The sequence below is a fragment of the Arachis hypogaea genome, chromosome 8, assembly GCF_003086295.3.
Source record: "Arachis hypogaea cultivar Tifrunner chromosome 8, arahy.Tifrunner.gnm2.J5K5, whole genome shotgun sequence".
Classification (NCBI taxonomy): Eukaryota; Viridiplantae; Streptophyta; class Magnoliopsida; order Fabales; family Fabaceae; genus Arachis; species Arachis hypogaea.
Genome location: NC_092043.1, coordinates 19332046 through 19357413, shown reverse-complemented (window position 1 = coordinate 19357413; position 25368 = coordinate 19332046). Strand labels below are relative to the sequence as shown.

General features: G+C 36.3%; 1 long non-coding RNA gene and 1 other non-coding gene across 13 annotated transcripts; both read left to right on the top strand.

Moving 5' to 3' along the window:
- The first annotated feature begins 60 nt into the window (after positions 1-60).
- LOC112708562 (small nucleolar RNA R71) lies at positions 61-164 on the top strand. Its single transcript, XR_003156416.1, has one exon. It is a non-coding gene; the product is annotated as a small nucleolar RNA R71 (small nucleolar RNA).
- Positions 165-20594: 20430 nt separating this feature from the next.
- LOC112706481 (uncharacterized) lies at positions 20595-24979 on the top strand. Of its 12 annotated transcripts, none has more exons than XR_011864634.1 (6): positions 20595-20863; positions 21027-21219; positions 21395-21499; positions 21824-21979; positions 22497-22574; positions 22694-23098. It is a non-coding gene; the product is annotated as an uncharacterized lncRNA (long non-coding RNA). The 12 variants fall into 12 exon arrangements; XR_011864632.1 differs by having other exon boundaries at positions 22664-23098; XR_003811381.2 differs by having other exon boundaries at positions 21752-21979; positions 22664-23098.
- Positions 24980-25368: the final 389 nt, after the last annotated feature.

Here is a 25368-nt window from a genome sequence, read left to right as displayed (position 1 = left end):
TTCCTTGATTCATAAGAAAGTCCATCATAGAAAATATGCAATTGCACCCAGTCATGGAACATGTCTGGTGGGCATTTCCTTGTCAAATCCTTGAATCTCTCCCATGCCTCGTAGAGAGTTTCACCATCTTGTTGTCTAAAAGTCTGAACCTCAGATCGAAGCCTGTTGACCTTTTGTGGGGGGTAGAAACGTGCCAGAAACTTGCTTTCCACCTCATCCCAGGTTGTTAGGCTCCCCCTTGGAAATGATTCCAGCCACTTAGCTGCCTTGTCCCTAAGTGAAAATGGGAACAAGAGCAGTTTATAGGCATCTTCCTGGACTCCATTGGACTTCACAGTGTCGCAAATTCTCAGGAATTTTGTGAGATGTTGGTTTGGATCTTCATTAGCACTACCACCAAATGAACAATGATCCTCCACCAGTGATATTAGCTGTGGTTTGAGTTCAAAATTGTTGGCCTGAATGGGTGATTTCTGAATGCTGCTACCACAATTCCCAGAGGTTGGGTTTATGTATGAACCAAGAACCCTCCTCTCGGGAATGGCATTGTTTCCATCAGCTCTCTCATGGTTGTGAACTTCTTTATCCATGTTGAGATCTAGAGCTTCCTCAAAATTGTCCTCAGATTCTCCTTCAGATTCTTCTTCTCTCAGTATTCTCTTCCCTCTTGCTTCCCTTCTAAGTTTATGAAGGGTCCTCTCTGGTTCTGTATATGGAGGAGTTGATGTCTCTCCTCTCCTACCTGTCATACAAGAACACAGCACAGGCAACAAACAAGTGAAATACTCTTGGTTAATGGAAGAGTATGGTTAGAGCAGTTGAGGAATTAATTCAAATAGTTAGTGGGTCAGTGAGTTAGTTGCTTGAATTTAAAGGCATAAAGAAAGAAAGCAAGTAACAGAGTGCAGAAATTAAAATTCAACAAGTAACTTGAACTGAATTAACAAACGAGAAAAATGCTCAATCTAGTTAACTTCCAATTTGAGAATTGTCAATCGAAAACCAATCCCCGGCAACGGCGCCATAAACTTGATAACTACGATTTTAGGAAATTGCACGATCGGCAAAAATTCCTTCCAGCAAGTGCACCGGTTATCGTCAAGTAAAAACTCACAATAGAGTGAGGTCGAATCCCACAAGGATTGGTTGAATGAGCAATTCGGATTAGAAGTGTGTTCTAGTTGAGCGGAATCAAGATTTAGATGAGAATTGCGGAATGTTAAATTGCATGAATTAAAGAGCGAGAAGCTAAATTGCTGAAACTAAAAAGGGATGGGGGTGATTGCATGAATTTAATTGCAGAATATAAAGAGAAAGTGGTAGATCAGAAATGGGGAATTCATTGGGTTTTAGGAGATATTGAGATCTCCGAATCAAAACATTTTTATCTCTTCCTCAACCAATGCATTCATTGAATTTTGCTTGGCAATCTTATATGATTGGATCCCAATCCCTTGGCTCACCAATTCTCTCTAAAAACAAACAAATTCCCAATCCCTTGGTTTAAATGTTCATAAGAAGAGATGATGCTCGATCACTGATTATACCACACAGTTTCATGAACCACAATTTGGTAGGATTACATGTCACAATATCCATCCAAACCCCAATCCAATTCACTGTGAGAAAGCTTCTCTAGCATGAATCCTCCATTCCTTTCCCAAGGTTCCGAAGGATTCCAATTATGGATAGTTTCTTTCCCAAGACAACTAACCAATGGAATTAGATCGAGAAGCTTTCTAACAAAATTCAAGAGAAAAGGTTGAAGAAGAAGATAAAAACTATTATTGATTCATTGAATTACAATAGAGCTCCCTAACCCAATGAAAGGGGTTTAGTGAGTCATAGCTCTGAATTCAATTCCAAAAAGTATCAAAACTAGCAAAAATAAATCCCCAGTAAAAAGTCCTTTCTAACTTAAATTCTATCCTATTTATACACTTTCTAAATTGAGCTTCTGTTGTGTTTCTTGGGCTTTGAGGCCTTTCCTTGATTTCCTTTTGCTTTGGGTTTATGATCCATAATCCTAATGAGGCTGCTGATCCAATTCTGTAACATTCATTGAGCAAACTTAGTGATAAACAAGTAATGACACATGACTCAACAAATTGAAATTCCAGACTCATCAATTCTTCAGGCCCAATCCCATAAACCATGATATTCAATTGGGTTTCATACTAGATTATGTTTAAGTCAATGTTTGTGCTCAAATGCTAACTTAAACTGCAATATCTTTGGCCCAGAAACCCTTTCAATAAGTGGCGTTTAAGTTGCAGTTTAAGCTTCAGTTTAAGGTTAAACTGAAGCTTAAACGTGGAAATGGAAGAAAGCAATCCTGGAGGGTGGAATGGTCGAACACGTTTAAGCTTCAGTTTAAGGTTAAACTGAAGCTTAAACGTGGAAATGGAAGAAAGCAACTACGGAGTGTGGAATGGTCGAACACGTTTAAGCTTCAGTTTAAGGTTAAACTGAAGCTTAAACGTGGAAATGAAGAAAGCAACCCTGGAGGAGAAATTGGGTCGAACACGTTTAAGCTCCAGTTTAAGGTTAAACTGGAGCTTAAACGTGGAAATGCTTCATGGAGGGTGAAATGTCGAACACGTTTAAGCTCCAGTTTAACCTTAAACTGGAGCTTAAACGTGGGAATGAAGAAAGCAACCCAGGAGTGTGAAATGTCGAACACGTTTAAGCTCCAGTTTAACCTTAAACTGGAGCTTAAACGTGGAAATGAGAAAGCAAACCCTGGAGTAGAAAAATAGTCGAACACGTTTAAGCTCCAGTTTAAGGTTAAACTGGAGCTTAAACGTGGGAATGCTCCCTGGTGCATTTCTCATTTCTGGCGTTTAACTTCCAGTTTAAGGTTAAACTGGAGGTTAAACGCCAGTTTCAGCTCTTCTCAGCCTTCATGATTTTGGCGTTTAAGCTCCAGTTTAAGCTTAAACTGGAGCTTAAACGCCACTTCCCAGCATTATATGGCTTGGTAGTTTAAGTTCTAGTTTAAGCTTAAACTGGAACTTAAACTCCACATGTGATATTCAAGCTTCCTTTATTGATTTTGTTGCTTCCTTGCCTAGCCTCTTCTTCCCTGAAATCATCCAAACAACTGCATCAAAGTCTTGCAAAATTTCATGAGAATTCTTCCATGCATATCATTCAAGTAATATAACTAAAAACTCATGGAATTTGCATCAAAATCATACTGTTTGGATGGTTCATTGCTTTGTTATTCATTTAACCATTCTTGGTTACTTTAAGCTCAAGAAAGTGCATAAAACAACTAAAACTAACAGAAAAATGCTAGTGGAACTAGCCTAAGATGCCTTGGCATCAACGCGTAGGTGCCGTTTTATGATTTTTTAATGAAAACGTGGCCAACGAATTCTGAAGGGTTGTGGAGCCCAATTGCAACCAACTTTGGCGCCAAAGATGCTATTTAAAGCCAAGGATTGAAGAGCAAAGGTTCCTGTGCTTCAGGCATGGTTCTGGCATGGTGTGGGCGCAACTCTCGGGTAAATGTATGGGGGCTGTTGTTCGCAATCCACGCGTCCGCGCACGGTGTGCGTCCGCGTGGGTGGCCATCGAATGCCTTAAGGACGCGTGCGCGCCAGGCGCGCGCACGCGCAGAGGGGGTTGCTTTTCCTAATTGTGCATATGTTTACATCACTATTGACATTTCAACTCCCCCCTTCATAAGCAGGGCATTTTGCTTGGTAAACCATCTAACAATCTATCTAAACATCTATGAATTTAACAAATGACGGGGGATTGACATTAAAATCTATCTAACAATCATGAAGTCAAGGGTCTATGTACAAAGCTCAAAGGAAGATCTTACCATGGTGGGGTGTTTCCCACCTAGCACTTTTGTTTAACGTCCTTAAGTTGGACTTTCAGCAGCTCATAATGCTTGTTCAAGAGTTGCATCCCTCAAGAGGAACACTTCAAATTCCTTGGAGGTCTTTCTTTGCTCACCATGATACAATTTGAGATGGTGCCCGTTTACCTTGAAGATGTCTGGGCTTGTTGGGTGGCGCAAGTGGTAGACCCCATAGGGTTCTACTTTCTCTACTTGGTAGGGTCCATCCCACCGTGATCTGAGCTTTCCGGGTAGTAATCTCAACCTTGAATTGTAGAGAAGGACTAGGTCACCGGGTCGAAACTCTCTTCTCCTAATGTTCTTGTCATGGATGGCTTTCCTTTGACGATTGGATTTTTGACGGTTTAGAATTTCTCAAATAAAATCTCGTTGCAAGTATAGTTTCTAAACCAAGCAATAATCCTTTCGTACAAAAAGTTGTTTGTCACTAAAACAAACCCCTAAATTTATAAACCGAAGTATTCAAACCTCGGGTCGTTCTCCCTAGGAATTGCAATAAAGTGTCTTGTTATTGGTTTGAGTTGTTTTGGGGTTTTGGATAAGAGACATGAAAGTAAATGGCAATGAAAATAAACTAACAACTATAAAAGGCTCTTGGTAAGGTATGAGAACTAGAAGTTCTATCCTAGTTATCCTTCTCAATTGTGATGAGAATTGTTCATTGCTACCACTTAGTTAACCCTTGCTAATAAAGGAAAGTCAAGTGGATGAATTGACTTGAGCCACAAGTCCTAGCCAACTCCCAAGGAAAGACTAGCTTTAGTGCACTCCAAACCAATTAGCAATCTCTCCAATTACCAATCAACAAAGGAATTAGATAACTCAAGTGTCACTAATTACTCTACCTAGGCCAAGAGGAACAAAATCTATACTATATCTAGAAGAGGCATTTCAACAAACACATAAAGTGCAATAGAAGTAAACAACATGAATTGCAAGAATTAAAGAGAGATCTAACTACAAAGGCAAGAGATCAACAATAGAAAAGCAAAGAAGAACAATTATTATGAATTACCTCTTATTGAATTGAAAGAATGTAGAGGGAACAATACTAGATCTACAACAAAATGTAAGAACAACATAAAGGAAATTACAATAAAAGAGTAGAAGAAGATGAATTTAACTACAAGAAATTGAGAAGATAGAAGTAGAAGAAGATGAATTAAAATCTAGATCTAAGAAAGAGATTAACCTAATCCTAATCCTAATTCTAGAGAGAAGAGAGAGCTTCTCTCTCTAGAAACTACTTCTAAACTAATCCTAATGTGTGTGTAATGATTCAATGAGTTGGAATCCCCTTTGCTCTTCAATCCTTGGCTTTAAATAGCATCTTTGGCGCCAAAGTTGGTTGCAATTGGGCCCCACAACCCTTCAGAATTCGTTGGCCACGTTTTCATTAAAAAATCATAAACCAACACCGACGCGTACGCGCACAGCACGCGTACGCGTCCATGGGGTAATTCGCGGGTGCGCGCAAGCGCCAGGTGCGCGTGCGCGTCCCTGGGCGATTTCAACCTCTTTGACTTTTCATGATTTCTCCACTTTGCATGCTTTCCTTTTCACTCCTTTGATCCATTCCTAGCCTTTTCAATCTGAAATCACTAGCAAACATATCAAGGCATCTAGTGGAATCAAAGGTGAATTGAATTTAGCTAATTTAAGGTCTAGAAAGCATGTTTTCACATTTAAGCACAAATAAGGAAACAATCACAAAACCATGCTATTTCAATGGATAAATGAGGGTAAAAGGTTATAAAATCCCCTAAAATCAAGTACAAGATAAACCCTCAAAATGGGGTTTGTCAAGGCCTCAAGGTATAGGGATGATGTTGGGACAAGGATTACCTTGTATGGATCTAGAAGGAAGTATTGGTGGAGTAAAGAGAATTCTGTGTGTCCACCACATTCATGTCAACCACCCATCCGACAAAATCATGGAACTCAACTAACGGATGGATGCGAAAATAAGATATGGGATCCCGGTTCGCTATGTGAAGACCAAATATGGGGACTCGTATTTTGGGTAAAACTCTGCCCAAGCCTAATAAAAATGGTTGGAAATTCTGTCAACCAATTGAGGAGCATGGATCCTTGGAGATTCAAGGATGAGTACAAACATAAGCCACCATGACAACAAGCATCTCAAAATGTCCAACTTAAGGACTCAAACTAAAAGTGCTAGGTGGGAGACACCCCACCATGGTAAACTCTTTCCATTCTCTTTTAGTTTTGTTTAATAAGTGATTTGAGTTGCCATTGTAGGTAGATTTTCATTTCATATTGATTTGTTTGTAAAGATTGGTTGTTAGTATGTTGTATTCATTAGTAGTAGATGAATAAATCCTAAAATCAAATTACATTTTTGTGAATTGTTTGATATTTGATTGAATAAAGAAGAGTTTTAGACATTATAGGGAGCTCTTGGGCATTTTGTCTGCTTTTTGAGCCAAAAAAAAAATAAAAAAATAAAAAAAATAAAAAAAATAATAAAAATAAAAAAAGAAAGGGGGATGGACGCGAGCGCACCATGTGCGCGCACGCGTCCCTATATGGATGCACCACGAGCCACACTCCCGAGAGTTGGGCCTCCCTTGGGCAAACATTATGCCTTGAGCCCAACACAATCCACGCGGACGCGCACAACGTGCGTGCGCGCCGTTTTTAAGAACATGGATGCTCACGCGGACGCGCACATGCCGCGTCCGCGCCGAATTGCTGCTGCAATTGATTGAGCCAAACCCCAAATAGTTGAGCCGATTCGAGGCTAGCTTTAGGCCCCAGGCCCAACTCGATCTGCGCGAGCGCACGCATTGCGCCAGCGCGCCTCATCACGAATCGACAATCGACGCGGACGCGCCCCTGCCGCGCGCGCGTCCTTGCGTGTTGCCACCAATCTAGGCCACGGACCCGAGAGTTGGGCGTGCCTCAAGCCGTTCCAAGCCTCAGGCCCAATCTAATGTACGCGTGCGCACACTGTATGCGCACGCGCCCATACCTATTCTGCCACCCACGCTAGAGCGCACCGCACGCTCACGCGTGGACCTCCAAATTTTCTCACTGCGCGCGGACGCGTACGTGCCGCGTGCGCGCCGATCTGATTGCGCGACTTCCAGGCCATTCTCCAGAGAGTTAGGCCTGCTTTGGGCCACCTCTATGCCTCTAGCCCAACCTCATGCACGCGTGCGCGCGCTGTACGCGCACGCGTCCCTTCCTAATGTGCTCATCCACGTTCGAGCGTGTTGTTCGCGCACGCGCAGATCCCAAGTTTCCTCAATGGACGCGGACGCGCGATGTGCGCGCTCGCGTCGAGTTAAAAATAGGGATAACCCTAATGCGCGACGCACACTGCGCAGTCGCGCACACTACCCCCAACCCTCTTCTTCTTCCTCCTCTCTCCCTCCATACCACCTCTGCAACCGCCGTCAACCACCGCCACAACCGCCATTGTTCACCATTCACCTCCCCTCTCTCCTTTCATCACTCGACTCGTCTTTCCCTCTCCTCCACTCAACTCACACTCTCTCTTCCTCCTCCCGACCGAACCTCCACCGTGCCACCATCTCCGCTGCCTCCCTCATTCCGCCGGCGACTGTCTCCCTCTTCTTTCCCCTCCGTCACGTTCTTCTATCACTACCCTCTGTCACCGTCACCGACCCCCCCTCAGTTCCTTATTCTTCCAATTCCCCTGTCACCGCTCATCTTTCCGGCCACCGTTCACGGCGGTGCCAGTCCCTGTTCCTGCTAGCCCTGCCTTATCCCAATTTCCTTTCTCCATTCTTAATTCTTCTCTGCTCCCAGGTTCCTGCTCCGTTTCTGTATTTTTCTGTTTTTCCTTTTTATTGTTCATGTATGCTAGTTACTATAATTGCATGTTAGTTAGTTTAAATTAAAATTTTGTATGCTAGGTTAGATAGAAATAATTGCGGTTAGGTTGCTAAGGCTGGATAGAGGATTCTAGGCCTGATAAGTGCTCCGTTCGTGCTTAATTTGCTGTCTGATATTTGGATGTTGTATGCTGATGTTTGGACTGTTTTTGTGCATTTCATGTTGCCTGAATGCTATACCACTGTCACTTTGCCTAATTGATGTTGTTTTCTATGCTTCTTGTGCTAATCTGCTATCCGGGAACGTCCAATTTTAAGCCGAAATGCTGTCCGATTTTCAAGGAAATTAGTTTCATTTTGAGCTTTATTTCAAATTTGGGCAACTTTCCATTTCCTTTTAACTTCCCGGATTTGCACAATCATTGTGAACATGAGCCACAACTTTTCTTTTCATTATGCATAAATATCATCATATCACTAATCCACTTTTCTAACCTCATTAATTTCCTTAACCATCTAACTTCCGCTCACCTTTAACCTCCTTTAACAATTCTTTCCAAATATGATGATATTAGTGCATTTTGAATAAGAGTTGTTAATTTCAATGGAACTTGCTTTCTTGGTTTATTGGTTCACTTTTGCATATTCTTTGCAACATCATGATTGTTTTTGTTAATTGTATCCTGAACATGCTCTCTTTGCTACATGCTAAATGTTCTATATATTCTATCATATTTTTCAGGATGTCGGATAAAGGCAAAGCTATAGCCACTACCTCCAAGAAAAGAAAACACTCTACCCCCTCCATTCCTTCCATCTATAAGAACTATGCCAAGAACCCATTGAATGATGTGGACAAGGAAAATCAGCAGTTACCTTCTACCACTCCTGACAAATTCCCTAATCTTTACTGTGAGCTTCGGTTTTCTAAATATCGAACTACAAAGCTGAACATTGAGAAAAAGTTGCTCCTCCCGACTGATGTGAGACGGTCTATTACCGGTCAGATCCTTGAGTTGGGTATTCACTTTGTTGACCGGGACTTGGGGGATATCAATGTCTCTTGGGTGAAGGAATTTTACTGCAACTTCTTCCGTCCCACATTGGATTCGGTTCAAGTGAGGGGTAGGGAGATTATGATTACTGAGACTGCTATTGAGGAGGCGTTACAGTGCCGGCATGTCCCTGATGAGTTGTGTGCCCACCAGCAGGCTGAGTTAGCCATACACAGCATGACTTTTGATTATGAGGCACTCAGGACTGTTTTTGGGTTACCAGAGGCCACATGGGTTATGGATGCCAACAATACCAAGCCGAAAGGGATGTTGTTTACTCATTTGACTAGGGAGGCCAAGACTTGGCAGATGATCTTTGCTTGCTATGTCCTTCCCACCACCCACTTCTCTGAGATCCCTATGGAGATGCTTCTACTTATTGGGTGTGTTATGGAGGGGAAGGAGGTCTCTTTCCCTAGGCTTATCAGACAGTGCATGTGGCGGGCGCATATTCGTGGCCTACTTCCATTTCCTACATTGGTCACGAGTATGGCGGCCCTAGCTGAGGTTCCATGGTTGGATGACGATGTGCGACCACCACCCCCTGATGCTGATGACAGGGAGGTTACTATCCCCTGGGGTGGTTGGGTGCACGAGAGGCCACTTGCTAGACGCCGTTCTCGGGCCAGAGCTGTCGTGGGGACACCTTCACCATCAGCCCCTACAGCTGCCCCATCATCCTCTACAGCTGCAGCTCCTTCCTCATCTACAGATCCTCCAGCAGTACCTGAGCCTACTTATCTCCTGGTCCAGCGTCTTTTCCGGTTCATGGAGCGAGAGAGACGCCATGTCAGACGTCGTTTAGACCGGGTGGACCAGGCACTGATTTCTTTGGGTGCTGAGCTACCTCCGCTTCCCGATTCTCCGGCCTCCGATGAGCAGGATCATGCGGAGGAGGCTGCGGAGGCACCAGTTCAGCAGGACACCCATGCCGCTACAGAGCCACCAGAGACTCAGGAGCCTCAGCCGGTCCCACAGCCAGAGCCAGAGCCTATCGTTGTACCTCCCACTGATCCTCCAGTTTAGCATCGAGGACGATGCTTGGTTTAAAGTGTGGGGAGGGCACCGGTAGCATTATTTGGGAACCGGTGAACTTTTCAGCCTAGTTATCTTATTTTGCACATTTTGTATATATTTTGATGCATCTCTAGTTTGATTTGGACACTTTTATTGCTTATTTTGGATTTTAGATATTTTGATGCTTTTGGATATTTTTAGATGTTTTGGATGATAGATTTCGTACTTTTAGTTGGATTCTTCTTTATACATTTTGTTTATCTTTGTCTTTTAGTTTGTAGTTGTGATTAGAAATCATACTTTGGATTGCAAATATTTAGTCACCCTTTTTGCATAATATATTGGTTTTAAGTGAAAAGGAAAAGGGTGAACTAAGAAAATTTTTGAATTTTTCAATCACAACAATGCCTAGTCAAACATTGAAAGTTTCCAAGAAGTTTAAATATAAGGCATTGACCCAATTGATTGAAAGAAAATTGTTGGTGAAACTTGCTCGAATTACATACTTTGTGAAGCATGTATTGAATTGAGAACACAAGCTTGTGAGACTTGAGCCTATTGATGTGGTTACATTTTATAACCACTTATTTTCCATTCTTGTGTGAAGTTGTTCTCGTTCTATGATTGTAATCCTTGATTTTCTTGATTCTATATGTCCATTTATTTCTTGTATTTATGCATTTATATGATTGAGGCCATTATTTCAGTAGCCACTTACCCAAATAGCCAACCTTTTATTCTCCATTGTTAGCCAATTTTGAGCCTATGCTTAACCAACTCGTTCTCAATTTAGCACATTACAAGCCCAAGGCGGAAAACCAATAAAAGTCCTTGTTTGGATCTTTGATTAGCCTAGGCTAGTGAGAGTGTTTATTATTCAAGTTGGTGAGGCTTGGGAACATTGGATGGGATAAAAGGGGTAGTACACTTTCATGTTTAGGAATTGGGTACATACTCATGTATTAATTAAATGAATAGACCTTATGCATTGATGTTCTTGTATATAGTTTGACAAAAGAAAAAAAAAGAAATGAAAAGAAAAAAAAAAGAGAAATAAAAGTGAAAATGAGAAAAACAAAAAGAAAAAGAAAAAAAAGAGAAGAAAAAGAAAGAAAATAATAAAAAGGGGGCAAAATGCCCCAAAGTAAAAGTCAATAAAAAGGAATCAATGCATAGGTGTTATGAATCAAATAAGGATGCATGAATATGTAAGAAAAAGTGAAGAATGGGTAGTTAGAATAGTTTGAATTTGTATAGGTCATTATATAGTTAGGTGGGGAAGTCTATGCTAATCAAAGATTCAAATCCTAGTCCACTTAACCATAAATGATCCTACCTTGACCCTAACCCCATTACAACCTAAATGAAAGACCTCATGATGAATGTATGCATGCATTGAATAAATGTTGATTGTTAGAAGAAAATCAAATTTTGGAAAGCTTGATTAGAAGAGAATTGAGTGAATTGACCCTTAAACACTTGAGTGAATAGAGCGGATACACATATCCGGTGAGGGTTCAAAAGTTCAATCACATGTGTTCACCCATATTATCTATATTCTTGCAAGTTTAAATTCTTTTTGACAATTCAATACAATTGTGGTTTGGACTTAATTCCTATTGCCTAGCCATTGTGCTTACACATGCTCTCTTGGCAATTTGATATGTTTGAATTAAGCATTTGCATTTACTTTAGGTAGTTGCATTTAGGTAGGACTCATATAGTCTAGATTGCATTCAATAAATGTCATAACCCTTAGTTCCTTCTTAATTTAGCATGAGGACATGCTAAGGTTTAAGTGTGGGGAGGTTGACAAACCCCAATTTGACGGTTTGTTTTGTATTAAATTTAGAGCATCTTGATAGCCTTTTGTCACATTTAGCCTATGAACTAGCATGGTTTTGTTGTCTCTCCCATATTTGTGCTTAAGTGTAAAAACATGCTTTTCTATCCTTATTTTGATGAATTCTAGTTTCTCTTTGATTCCATAAGATGCCTTGATGTGTTTGCTAGTAATCTCAGGTTGAAATAGGCTTGACATGGATCAAAGGAAGCAAGGAAGGAAGCATACAAGTGGAGGGAAGCACAAAAAGCCAAAGAATTGATCCAGGCCATGCACGCGCACGCGCACAAGGCGCTCGCGCGCACATTGCGAAACAGGACAAGGACGCGCACGCGTACCGTGCGCGCACGCGCCGATGATGGCACATGACCTCATTAATGTAACACGTGCCTGGCGATTTTGGAAGGTTTTCAGCAACCAACTTTGGCGCCAAAATGCATATAAGAGCCAAGGATTGAAGGGGATTCATATACATTCACACCCATAGACTAATTAGGAAACAATTAGATAGATAGTTAGTCTTAGGAGTAGTTTTCTAGAGAGAGAAGCTCTCACTTCTCTCTAGAATTAGGATTAGGATTAGGTTTAGGATAATCTCTCTTCTTAGATCTAGATTTAATTCATACTTTGATTCAATTTTCCTTTATCAATTCTCAATCTTCTCATCTCTCTCTTTCTAGTTATGTGCTTTTATAATTGTAATTCTTCATTTTGTTTTGGATAGATTGTTGTTCTTTAGTTTCATTTCAATAATGCAATTTGAGGTAATTCATGATAATTGAGATTTCCTTGATTGTTGTTGTTAATTCTTTGCAATAATTGTTGTTAGATTCTATTCTTGTTGTCAATTTACTATGCTTTTCTTTTATGCCTTCCAAGTGTTTGATGAAATGCTTGGTTGGGTTTTAGTGTAGCTTTTGTTCCTCTTGGCTTTGGTTGAGTAATTAGTGACTCTTGAGTTATCTAATCCTTTTGTTGATTGATAATTAGAAGTTGCTAATTGATTTGAATACCTCTAAAGCTAGTCTTTCCTTTAGGAGTTGATTAGGACTTGAGGAATCAAATTGATTCATCCACTTGACTTTCCTCCATGGTTAGAGGTTGACTAAGTGGGAGCAATGGACAATTTGCCATCACAATTGAGGAGGATAACTAGGATAGGACTTCTAGTTCTCATATCTTGCCAAGAGCTTTGCTAGTTGTTAGTCTATTTTCATTGCCATTTACTTTTCATGCTTCTTATCCAAAACCCCAAAATAACTCACAACCAATAACAAGACACTTTATTGTAAATCCTAGGGAGAACGACCCGAGGTCTAAATACTTCGGTTTATAAATTTTAGGGGTTTGTACTAGTGACAAACAACTTTTTGTATGAAAGGATTATTGTTTGGTTTAGAAACTATACTTTACAACGAGATTTTATTTGTGAAATTCTAAACCGTCAAAAATCCAATCGTCAATATCCCCCAAAGGAATTACTTTGTAGGTATATTTCAGGAACTTTTACTCCAACAGAACAGAGATATACTACTCATGAAAGGGAAACTCTAGCAGCAATTAAATCTCTTAAGAAATGGAAAATTGATTTACTACCCAAAGAATTTACCTTAAGGACAGATTCAAGTTATTTAACAGGTTTCATACGATATAATTTAAAAGTTGATTATAATCATGGACGATTGGTAAGATGGAAATTATTTTTGTTACAATATCCAATAAAAATTGAATATATTAAGGGTGACAAAAATGTTATTGCAGATACATTAACAAGAGAATGGAGTTCGTCTACAACGCATTAAATCAAGAAATTCAAAAATACGAACAAGAACTCGAAAAATGCAAGCATTGTCAGCAAATAAGGACACAGATCCAATCCCTCACAAAGGCCATCGAAGCAATGAAATCAACACAACAACCAAAACCATCAGAGTTCAGCCAGCTAAGCGTGGTGGACAAATCAGGTGAGGAAAAAATTTCAGAAAATAAAACAATTGCTGAGATTATCAAAAAATCCACCCAAGATAAAAAAATATTATGTAATTTATAATGGCCCTATGAAAGGAGTATATGATGCCTGGGAAAAAGCAGCACCATTTACACAGCAATCAAGGATAATTCATAAAGGACGGTTTTTAACACTGGAAGAGGCAAAGGAATCTTTCAGAGAATATGAAGCTCTTCATCCAGAGAAAACCCTAAAAAGAGTAGATAAAGCTCCAATTCAAACCCAGAGAACAGGGATAATAAGAAACATTCCTACAAGGGCTGAAATCAAGAAAAAGAAAAGGGTTTGTAGATCAAATCTCAGAGAAACCCTTAACATAGTCTTGAATTGGACTGCAGAAAAGAGGGCAATCTTGGGATATTATCCTATTGCCAAAGAACAGCTAACAAAGCTGGTTATATTTCCAGAGGCTTCCCCATCTGACACCTATCAGTTTTTCCAATATGGATTAATCGATACAATTTTAATTTTTAATGATTTAAAAATTATTAGTGAGTTTCCTGTAGGATTTATTGATGTAGTAAAAAGATTTAAAAATATGATTGACAACGTAAATCCAAGGGATATATCCCTAAAATTTACGAATAGTCAACCTATTTTTAATGAAGAAGAAGAATGCTTGGTTCCAACACATCAAGTGATCTTCATGTCCGTCTTCCCAGGAAATTTTCAACCAATTGATCAAGTTCAAGATTTAACAATCTACAGTCATGAAGGAAGACTAGCCAGCATACTAGCAAGGGTCTTCGAAAGAACTCAAAAGATAACAAGGGAATCTCACACAAGAATCAATTATAAAAGCAGAAATACTTTGCTTGTGTCCAGTAAAAGGAATGAAATTGAAGAAAGAGAGATGAGACTCTTAGTGGAATTTGAATCAGCATTCTACAACTTATCTGGACTCTTAGAAAAGCTCCCCGAAGGGATAAAGAGGAATCTCTGCTATTTGATAAAAGACAGAGAAGACCACAAGTGCCAGCTATGTGTCTCAGAGTTATCTGAAGAAAGCAATAATAAAACGGAATCAACCCACATGATAAAGGAAGAAGACAACGCATCTGAAGGTCACATGATGAAAGAGGAGGACAGCACATCTGAAGCATCTCTCAACATTATTGCATAGTGACGTAAGCGTTTAGGTCATAGAGCACCAACAATGTAGCTGGTGCAAGATAATAAACAATGACGTAAGCAATGACGTCATAAGAAGGGTAAGGATGGGAATTGTCCATCAGACCCAACCATTATAAATAGGTTGCTTAGGCAATTGTAGAAGGCATCAAACAATAGAAAGCAGAAGGTTAAGAGTACTCATATGCTAGGAGAGCAAGGAGGAAGCGGCCAAAGCGATTCTATAGTTTGAAGAAGAATTCCCTTAGGAAAAACCAATTCTAAACTCCCCTCTGGAGTTAGTATCTACAATCTCCCCTCTGGAGATAAAAACATCTTATGTAAAATATTCTAAATAAAGGAAGTTTTTCTCCAGAAAGGTACGCCTTTATCTTAATCTCATAGTTATGAATTATTTAGAAAGTTTAGAATTAACGGAAGAATCTGATTATTATAGATTATCTGCCTTATTAGATGATGAAAAACAGGCTGTTTTAAAAACAGAATTAAATCTCAAATCAAATGAAAATTTTAATAAACAAAATCTTTTAAAAGAAGTTTTTAATAGAAAAAATATAATATACTATGGAAAAATTCAACTTGAAGCCCCTATAAAGATAAAATCTGCTAATGGAGAACTTGAAATAGCTCTGATAAATGATGAAGAATTGAGTAAACAGATTGAGAAAATTAAGGATCAACAAAAAAGATCTAAATTTGGATGGATCCATATTAGTACTATACAAGTCTTAATCAAATCTACATATATGAAAGGAATTAATTCACCAATAAGCTTAGCAATCTGTGACAAAAGAATTACTGATGACCCAATAGATCAAATAATTGGAATTGTTCATGGAAACTTGACAAACGTAAATGTTAAATTCAATGCCCATCTTGGATATGCTATACCTTTATCAACTGAAAATCTTGGAAGATCTATAAGTTTGGCTTATAAATTTCACAGAAAGAATCTAATGGAACAAGACGATGAACCATTTTCAATTACATATGCAATAAATTATGCTTTAACAAATAGCCATTATAGTATAATATTTAAAAACAGAGAAAGAATTTATGTCGATGAATTATTTCAGAAAATTGTAAAAACAGAAATACCAAAATATAAAGCTATTGAAAACCCAGTTCTTTTACTAAAAGAACCATCAGGAAAATTAGTTTCATCGAATTTTCAAATAAGAGAATCCAAAATTAATAGCCCTTTAAGTTTATCTAAGTTAAAGATTAAAGAAGAAAATTCTGAAATAAAAGAATTAACAAAAAAGGTCGAAAAATTAAATGAAACCCTAAACACTAAGTTATGACAATAAATAAAGAGAAAATATATGTAACCTATCAAGACAAGAAACAAGAGCTCTTTGAGAGAGAAAATCGGTTGAATTATTTACAGTTTTCTGAAATAAATCAAAGAGCATTTGAAGCTCTAAAAATAATCTATGACAAATTGAAAGGAGAAGTTGAAGAGTTAGAAAAATTAATAGAATCTCTAGAAAATAGTGATGAATCGATGATAGAATTTGCAGAAATTCTAAGATAACTAATGAAGTATACAAAGATTGAAAGACCAGAAAACAAAATAAAAAGAAAAATGGCGAAAAAATTAAAAAGTAAAATAAAGGAGTATAAAAGAGAATTAAATAATCTTCAGTTCGAAATTAATGACCTTATAATAAAAAGGTTAGAAATAAGAACAAATATAAACAAGTTGGAGCTAAACTTAAAAAATTTATAAATGCCTGGAACACCATATTATGATTTAAAAGAATTAAAGCTGTTAAAAGAAAAAATGGAGAATGAAATTGAAAAATTAAACAGATATTTAGAAACAGGAGAAAGTGTAGAAATAAAAAAAGTTATTGAGGATTTGAGAAATTATATTAAAGAAAAAGACAAACAGATAAAAGATTTTATATACAATAATCCATGCAAAAAAGAATATTATAAACTAAAACAAGATTGAAAGGTTATGGTCAATACTTTTAAAGCACCTATACAAATAGAAATTTCGAAAAAGAAATTAAAAGAAAAATCCAAATTAAAAATTTGGTATCAGAGCCAAGTTAAAGGTAACATTTTCTCTTTAAGCAACACTTTTAGTGATACGCTTTTACTTTCTCCTATCCACGTGTAGTTTTCTAATGGGAAGAAAGGCTATAGTCATTGTAGTCACAGCACATTCATAGCTACCATAGACAGCACCTATATATATATATATATATATATATATATATATATATATATATATATATATATATATATATATAAAGTAGCGAACTGGGAGGCTCAAAAATCTGGCCGGTTCATACGGTTCACCGGTTAACCACCGATTCATCCGGTTTTTCCACCGGTTTTTCGCAGGCCGGTTTGTAACATCAACCGGATTGGCCAAATGACCGGTTTTCAGTTAACTCGGTCGAATCGGCCGGCCCGGTCCGGTTTTCAGAACCATGGTTTTACCCTAAAAAATTTGTTAATCAGACATGACTTGATAAATATGGTTATCCTATATACAAACGTCGTAATATGGGTGTTACGATTAGATTAAATGGTGTTAATATTGACAATAGATTTGTTGTGCCATATAATCTGTTGTTGTTAATGAAGTATCAGACTCACATAAATCTAGAATTTTGCAACAAGTCAAATGCTCTCAGGTACCTCTTTAAGTGTGTTAATAAAGGTCCATATCGAGTTACAATGACTATTGGTGATTGTAGTGAGACAGTTTGAAATCTTGTGTAGTTGATTAGATTAAGCAGTATTATGATTGTCATTATCTTTTTCCTTCTGAATCTATGTGGAGGATTTTTGTTTATGAAATCCATCATAGGTAACCATCAGTGCAGAGGTTAAACTTCCATTTACCAAATCAACATGTTGTGTTTGATGATCGAGATATAGTTGCTCTGTTTTTCTTTGAAACAAAGATCCGATAACAAGGTTTACTGCTTGGATGATAGTTAATAGACACTATGCTAAAGGTCATAATTTAACATATGTTGAATTTCCAATCAAATTTGTTTATAGTTTAGACTCTAGGGAATGGAGACCAAGATAAAAAGGGTTTTTCATTGCGAGATTGAGTTTTGGTCATCCCTCAAGTAGCGAATTGTTTTATATGCGCATGTTTTTGAATGTCCAAAAGAGATGCACTAGTTTTTGGAGCATAAGAACTATGAATTTTGTTACGTATGATACATTTTCAAAAGGCATGTTCAGCTATGGGTTTTTTCATATATGATAATGAGTTTGTTGAAGCTATTAAGAAAGTTGTTGAATTATCATCAGGGGTATAACTAAGGAAGCTTTTTGTTACATTGTTATTATCTGGTTTCATGGGAAGACCATCTTTGGTTTAGGATTAGACTTGGATGCATTTATCTAATGATATTCTCTGTTGTAGAAGAAATGAGTTGGAATATCCAGGTGATCATTTTCTTATTCTAATGTATTTATACATGTTCATGCTTGATTGTATAAGCTTTTCTTTTTAATTTTTAATTTTAATTTTAATTTGACTTTAAGGAAAAAAAATAGACTTAACAATGATAGAAGAATTAACTTATATTCTTAACAATATGCTATTCAAAGTTAATTGCTAATTATGATTACCGTTTGTAATTATAAGTATTGTGTTGTACAATTATGTATTTATTTTAATGCATTTGTCATATATGAGAACAATTTAAGTTGTATAACTCATAATTGGAGATAAAACTTTGGACTTAATGGTATTTTTTTATGATTTACTTTTTCTAAATTTTAATAAAGATTGTTTTGTTTTACTTTAAATATTTTTTTGTAATATAACTAAAATATTATAGAATGTAATACTTATTAAAGATTTATAGTGTATTGTTTTGGAACATAATTAAAAGTTTAGACTTTAATAGGATATAGATCTATTCACTAAAGTTTGTAACTCCAATTTGTGTTATCTCTCTTTTAAAGAATTCTCTATTCCACTGAAGATTTCAGACTCATGCACCCTTCAATTTGTAGTTTTAGTTGGCTACTCGATTATGTAATACCTTTTTTTGTGTGTACATATTCGTTACGTATCTAGGTTATGGATAGTAACTTTATTGTTTGTATTATGATTTTGCTGTTTTTTGTTTTCGTCACTAATTGTGAGAATATCTTTACAAAATGAATGATGATGTTGATCCGGTTGAGAAAATCACACCATAGAAAGTCTTAAAAACTTAAGGTTAAGATAAAAAAGTTGTGGTATGGTCCATATACTACTTTGGGGGATATCAGATATGCTATTTCGGATGCAAATAGTTTTAATGGATGAAAATATGAGAGTCGTAAGACCATGTATGGGGCTGATGCCTGCCCAGTGCCGAAAAGTCTGGTGACCTGATGACAGGGGAGCCGGCGACGGAAGAATTTATCTTGGAAACAGAAGAACTACTAAAGCTACGCGAAACTATCACAAGAGTTTATATGCATGAAGGAAATGTTTATATTATGTCATATTTTTCGATTATCCCAAACCATGAGATACATAATTTGACAAAGCATCGTTTTAAGCTTCTTTTCTAATCCAGTAATTTCTTTTGGCATTGCTCATTCCGGTTTGAGTTTTTGTTCCATAAATGAAATTCTTGAAAAGATAATGGATGATGCTTTCTTGATAGGCAAATACAAATTCTTATCTATCAATAGGTCTTATAAGAATTTATAGATTTGAATGGGTTGGGAGTATTCTATGAGAGTTTGGAATGAGAAATATCATAATTGAAGTTGATTTAACAGAAGTGTTCAAAGAACTTGTTAAAAGACAAGAGAACTCCTAATGTCATAAACCTTGTTGCAAAACATTTAGGATTTTAAATGCAGATCTTGGGAGATTAGTGTTCAACATGTTTTACGAGAAGAGAATATATGTGCAGACTAGTGGATTAAACACATACTAGAGAAACGATTTGAATTAACTTTCATTGACAAACATTATCCAAATCTCACATTTTTAACGTCTTAGGATTTTTCTTTTATATTGAAAATAGGCTAAACGCTAAAAGAAAATAAAACTAAATGGGGATATGGATATTTAGTACCTCTCTGTTTTTTAATGTCTAAAGATGTTAAAAGGGAACACTTCAACCTCCATGCTTGTTATTACCTAGGCTTTTTTTTTCATATTTATATTAGGTCCGTTAGCTGTTGGTGTACCAAAAAAAACATATTTTTATATATCAATTAAGGAAAATAATCAATGATGCTATATGTACAGACATTTTTATAATTAAGTTCAACCAATTTAGTACAAATTCAGCGGAAAAAAAATGTGTGCATACGTAATCGTTTTTCATTTTTTGTAATTTTGCAACACATAAATTTTTGTTGAAAAATATAAAAATTTATTGATATAGTACAAAAAAAATTTTCACATAACACAAACTTATCGATATAATAATATAGAAATTTTTGTACATAACACATAAATATTTGCGGATAGCGCATAAATTTTTGTTACGAATGTATTTTATTAGTTGAGTGAGTCAATCTTTTAGACATGTGATTCTCTAAAAATTTATGTGTTGTACACCAAAATTTCTATATTATACACTAAAATTTCTATGATGTACATCAAAATTCATGTACTATATATGTTTTGTTAGTTGGGTGTCAATATTTTGAGCATGTGGTCCTTTAAAAATTTTTGTACTCTATCACTATAAGATTTTTATTTATTTATGGGACCTTTTTTATGGAGATTTTTTAAAATTTCTCTAATATATTTTATTTGTGGCATAATATAAAACTCCCATTAATTACTACTAGTTAAAATTTAAAAATCTCAAATCTAATTATCCAAACAAATATTTATATCCTAAATTATTATAATTAAACCTAAACAAATTTTATTCTAAACAAAAATTTGTCCAAACAAATTTAAAATTGAAAAAAAAAAGTGAGATCTGAAACCCTAGATCTATCACATTCATCTCTTTCGCCATTGTCACCATCAAGCTCGCCACTGTCGCCATTCATGTCCTCATCGTTGCCGCCATCAAACTTCTATGTCAATGTGTTGTTTCCTTCCTCTACACATCATAGCTTTTGAGATCAGAGAGACTGAGTTCGTAGCCACCGCAGGTGCCTCCATCAAGCTTATCCGTTGACACATTTGATTTTCTCCTCATTCATCTAAGTTCAATTTTCTGTTTATTCATTTTTCTTTTTCATTGTTATTTATTTAACTCAGTTTGGATATTCTTTTGTTTTTCACTTTTTCTCTACATTTTTCATGCATATATAGCGGGGTTGGAATTTGTTATGAAGAAATATCGCAGCGGTGGTAGTGCAATGACAGTGGCAACGGTGGAGCAAAGAATGGTTCTTCAGAAAGCGCAACAGGTGAAGAAGAGTAGACATGGACCGAGGTCGCGAAGCTCAGAATATCACGGCGTCACCTTCTATCGAAGGATCGGATGATGCAAATCGGATATTTGGTTAGCAATCAATAATTCGGTTATAACTTTCTTGTTGAGTTTTATTTCTCCATTTTGATAATTTTATAATTGATGCTATTTTTATTTTATTTTATTCTTTCTTTTTCCCCTGATTCAACAACTCCATGCTCTAATTCATGATAATTAATTAATGATGCTCTTGATTCAACAACAGCATGATGGATTATTCCCCTTTCTTGGAAATTGATACTTTTCCCGATGACAATTTAAGAAAATGCACTTCTCACCTTCCTTCTAACCTTAGTAATGGCTCTTACATGTTAGTTCTCTCTCTCTCTCTCTCTCTCTCTCTCTCTCTCTCTCTCTCTCTCTCTCTCTCTCTCTCTCTCTCTCTCTCTCTATTTTGTTGGAACTTCCATTTTGAGATTGTTGTTATTTGTGTTGTGGATCAGAGGTATGCATATTTGATTCTATCATCTGTTTGAAAAGTGTGTGTTGAGAATTCAAATTATATGAAATCATTCAAAATTCTTTCTTAGATTTCACTGCTCACTATTTTCATTCATGCCAGGGAAAGTCAAAATTCATGTGGTTGATTCATATAGATTGTTGCAAGGTAATAGCTTACAATAGATTTTGGCAGGACATAGAGAAAGTATGGTCCAATTTATATTGAAGATAAACCTCTTGGGGTGATTCAATCACCGTCTGTCTCACCCTCATTGGCAACAGAGTCGCACAGATTAGAGACCATTGGAGCAAAGCAAAGGCTGTTGATAAGCACAACAATGACCCTAAGGTTAGTAAGTGGAACTATTTTCATTTATTTTATTTTTCCAACTCTTGTTTTCCCTATTTTATTGTATAAGTTGATTAAAACATCTTTGCTCATGTCCGGGTTAATGCACTGTCTATTGTCTAACTATCTTTGTTGCAGTTTCTGAGGATGATGGTGATTCATAATGCAGTTTGCTTTATGTTCAGTAGCAGGTTGCTTTAAGACACTGAAGCTTTTGTTGCAATTGTTTGAACAGAGCATGCTAATTAGTTTGCACTAGTCACATGTCTGATTAGGATACTCTTTTAATTAGTTAGTGCGCAGCATTGCACTAGGGAATGAATCATCTTTAATTTTATGTCATTAGTAGGCATTCTGAACTTTCCTACTTTGTTCCATTTTACGTTGTCTTCCTGACAAGTAAATAAGTTTAATTGACTGAGTTTTGTAACATGTTCATCCCTGTGAGTGTGTTTAGTCTAATCCTTAAGGCACTAATTTGTTGGTCCAATGCTAATTAGATTTATTAATTTTGCAGATTGATATTCCCGCTTCAGCCATTTGTTTCTAGTCACTTATAGAAGTTTCTTCGGGCTTGCCTAAGCATGAATGGGAGGTTGGTTGGTCTTTATCTTTTTCCTACACTTAAATAAGCAATTAATGTTCAAATATACAAGGAGTTATCTGTTACTGCACGTCTTGTAGTCCCATCAAACCAAGTGGGCTGTTTGATAGGGAAAGGAGGAGCGATGGTATCAGAAATGTAGAAGGCAACAGAGTCTAGCATCAACGAAGTTCCAAAGTGTGTATCAGATAACGATGTTGTTCAGGTGTGGAGATGATTCTTTATTTCGCATTGCTCAATCAAGAGTTGCTAAAGAATGGTTCTTATTTCTTCACTACATTATTCTGTGTAACTTATAATGCAAAGAAATCAACTCCTCCCTAGGCCTGAACATTTTTCTTTTTCTCATCACTCTTTCTGTTATTTTGTGTATTTAAATGGTGTCAGTTATACCTTGACTTAACTTCAAAAAGAAAATGTAAGCCACACATCTTCTGTTTCATGTTTCATTTAATCTTTGGATTCCCAAAAGAGATAAAGGTGACTTGATTGATACCCCATGGTGATTAGAACAACTCCAGTGTCATTCAGTTTCACTTATATGGCTTAGCATATTTGGAGTTGACAAGAGAAACATCGTATTTCCTAGAGTATTTCTATTTACATAAAAAACTTATAATATATTTTTGCAGTGAATTCATCAGGACAAATCTTGCAATGATGTTTATGGATTTGTTAATTACTATATTTGTGTTTCGTTGCCAGATATGAAGAGAGTTTTCAAATGTTAAGGATGCATTATATAATGTAACTAATAGACTGCGGGATAATCTTTTTGTTAATTACATAATGTTTATGGATCAGTATACTCACTCTTGTTTTTGGTGGCATACACCACCCTTAAAATATGATCAATTCATGTACTTGTATGAGATTGCTAATTTATGTTGATGAGCTCATATTGTTGGTTTATGTAAGTTATATCTTTGCCTTTGCATATTGCTGTTGCAGAAGCAGATATGCATATTTCACATTCGTAATGGTGAACTAACTTTTGCCCTCTTCTTTTTCTTTGATTTGAGTTGTTTCGTTTGCGATTCTCGGATTAATATGCATATACTCTGTTTTATATATTATTTTTCTTTTTAATTTAGATATTCAAATATAATTGTGTGCTATGATTTAACAATTTCTAATCTTCTGTGAAAGCAAATTGGGGGCAAAAAGGGTCATTTAGGGGCTTAATATTTGTTTGATGCTAGAAATTCGAGTTGAACTATAGTTGTTCTGGTGATTTGAGGTTTTTAAGGAGAAGTTCAAATTTTATCAATGGTCTTTGAAAATTCAGAATATTCGATATTAAGATTGTTAGTTACGTTATAATTGTAGTTTTTTTTTATAAATTTTGCAATGTTTTCGACATGAAGGAAAAGGCGAAAACTACTTCTACTCTCAAGCGCATCTTAGTGAATTGTACATCTCAAGTTTGTTTCTATCTTAGAGTAAGCCACAACTGTGATTTTGATTTTAATTTTGAGTTGCACAATGAAATTGCGGGCAGAAGTAGAACATCATGTTGGTCTTAGAATTTACATAATAACTTTAATAGCTTGTTAGTAATAGGTGACATGAATTTATTATTTTTCATGTTAAAGTATGTTTGTGGTTGTGATTAAACATCTTGTTGCTGGCAAAGGGAGATAATGAGTTGCATTGTATAAATTAAGTGCTTATCTTTTCTATTAATATTCTTTCCGTCCTTTCATAGTCATCGGTTGGTACTTGGTGGTTGATTATAAAAAATTATTTGGTTAATCTTTCTGTCCTTTCATAGTTATAGTTATGTTGGTACTTGTATGAGTTCATTAATTGGCTTTGTTGGAGAATCGCCAGTGATATAATTAATAAATATTTAAAATTGAAATTGTGTACTCTGTTGCTTTTTTGTGTTGTGTATTTGATTCGTGTGTTTGTAGTATATTTCCTTTTAGCTAGAATAATAACATATAATAATAATTATAAACTAAGGTTGAGGTTAGTGCCCAGGAAAGCATAGACAGCTCCAAGTTCTAAGTAATTTAATTTATTATTAGTTTTATATTATTTCTTATTATTATCAGCTATAGTATATTTCAATCTTTAAGACTGATACACCAATCTAATACATAATTGTGCAGGAATGAGTTCCAAGGTTCACATTCTCTACTTCAATTCATGAATATAAAATATCGGGTAAAGTACTAAATTGGTCTCCTAGGTTTGGGCGTAATTCTGTTTTGGTCCTTAAGATTTAAAGTGTTCTATTTGAATCCAAAAAAATTTCATTTAGCATCAATTTAGTCCCACAGATTGCTTCCACTTGAAGAGACTGACTTGCGCCCATAAGTACTATACTTTGATAAAGGAATGGGGAGGCGGAGATATTTTTGAATCGTAATCGTAAAAAGAAAAAAAAACCAGCTACTTCTACTTGAAAGCACAACAGAGTTTTTTGGTGGATCCTAGGGAGAATCCGATCCGATTTGCCTTAGAAGAGGCGGAAATAAGGTTAGTTGTACTAGATGGAAGCCATTTCAAAGCCAATTCACAAGCAAGTGAGGTCAAAATTAAATAATTAACAAAATGTCCTATATAACAACAGTTCAAGAACAAAATCGATAATCTGGAGAATAAGTACAAGTTCCAGAAGCACAAAATCAACCATTGATGCATCAATACATTTATTTATCATTTTTTTTAGTTTTATAGAAAATATTTTATTTATATTATAAAAAAATAATAAATAAATGTATTGATGTATCAATGGTTGATTTTATGCCTTTGGAACTTGTACTTGTTCTCCAGA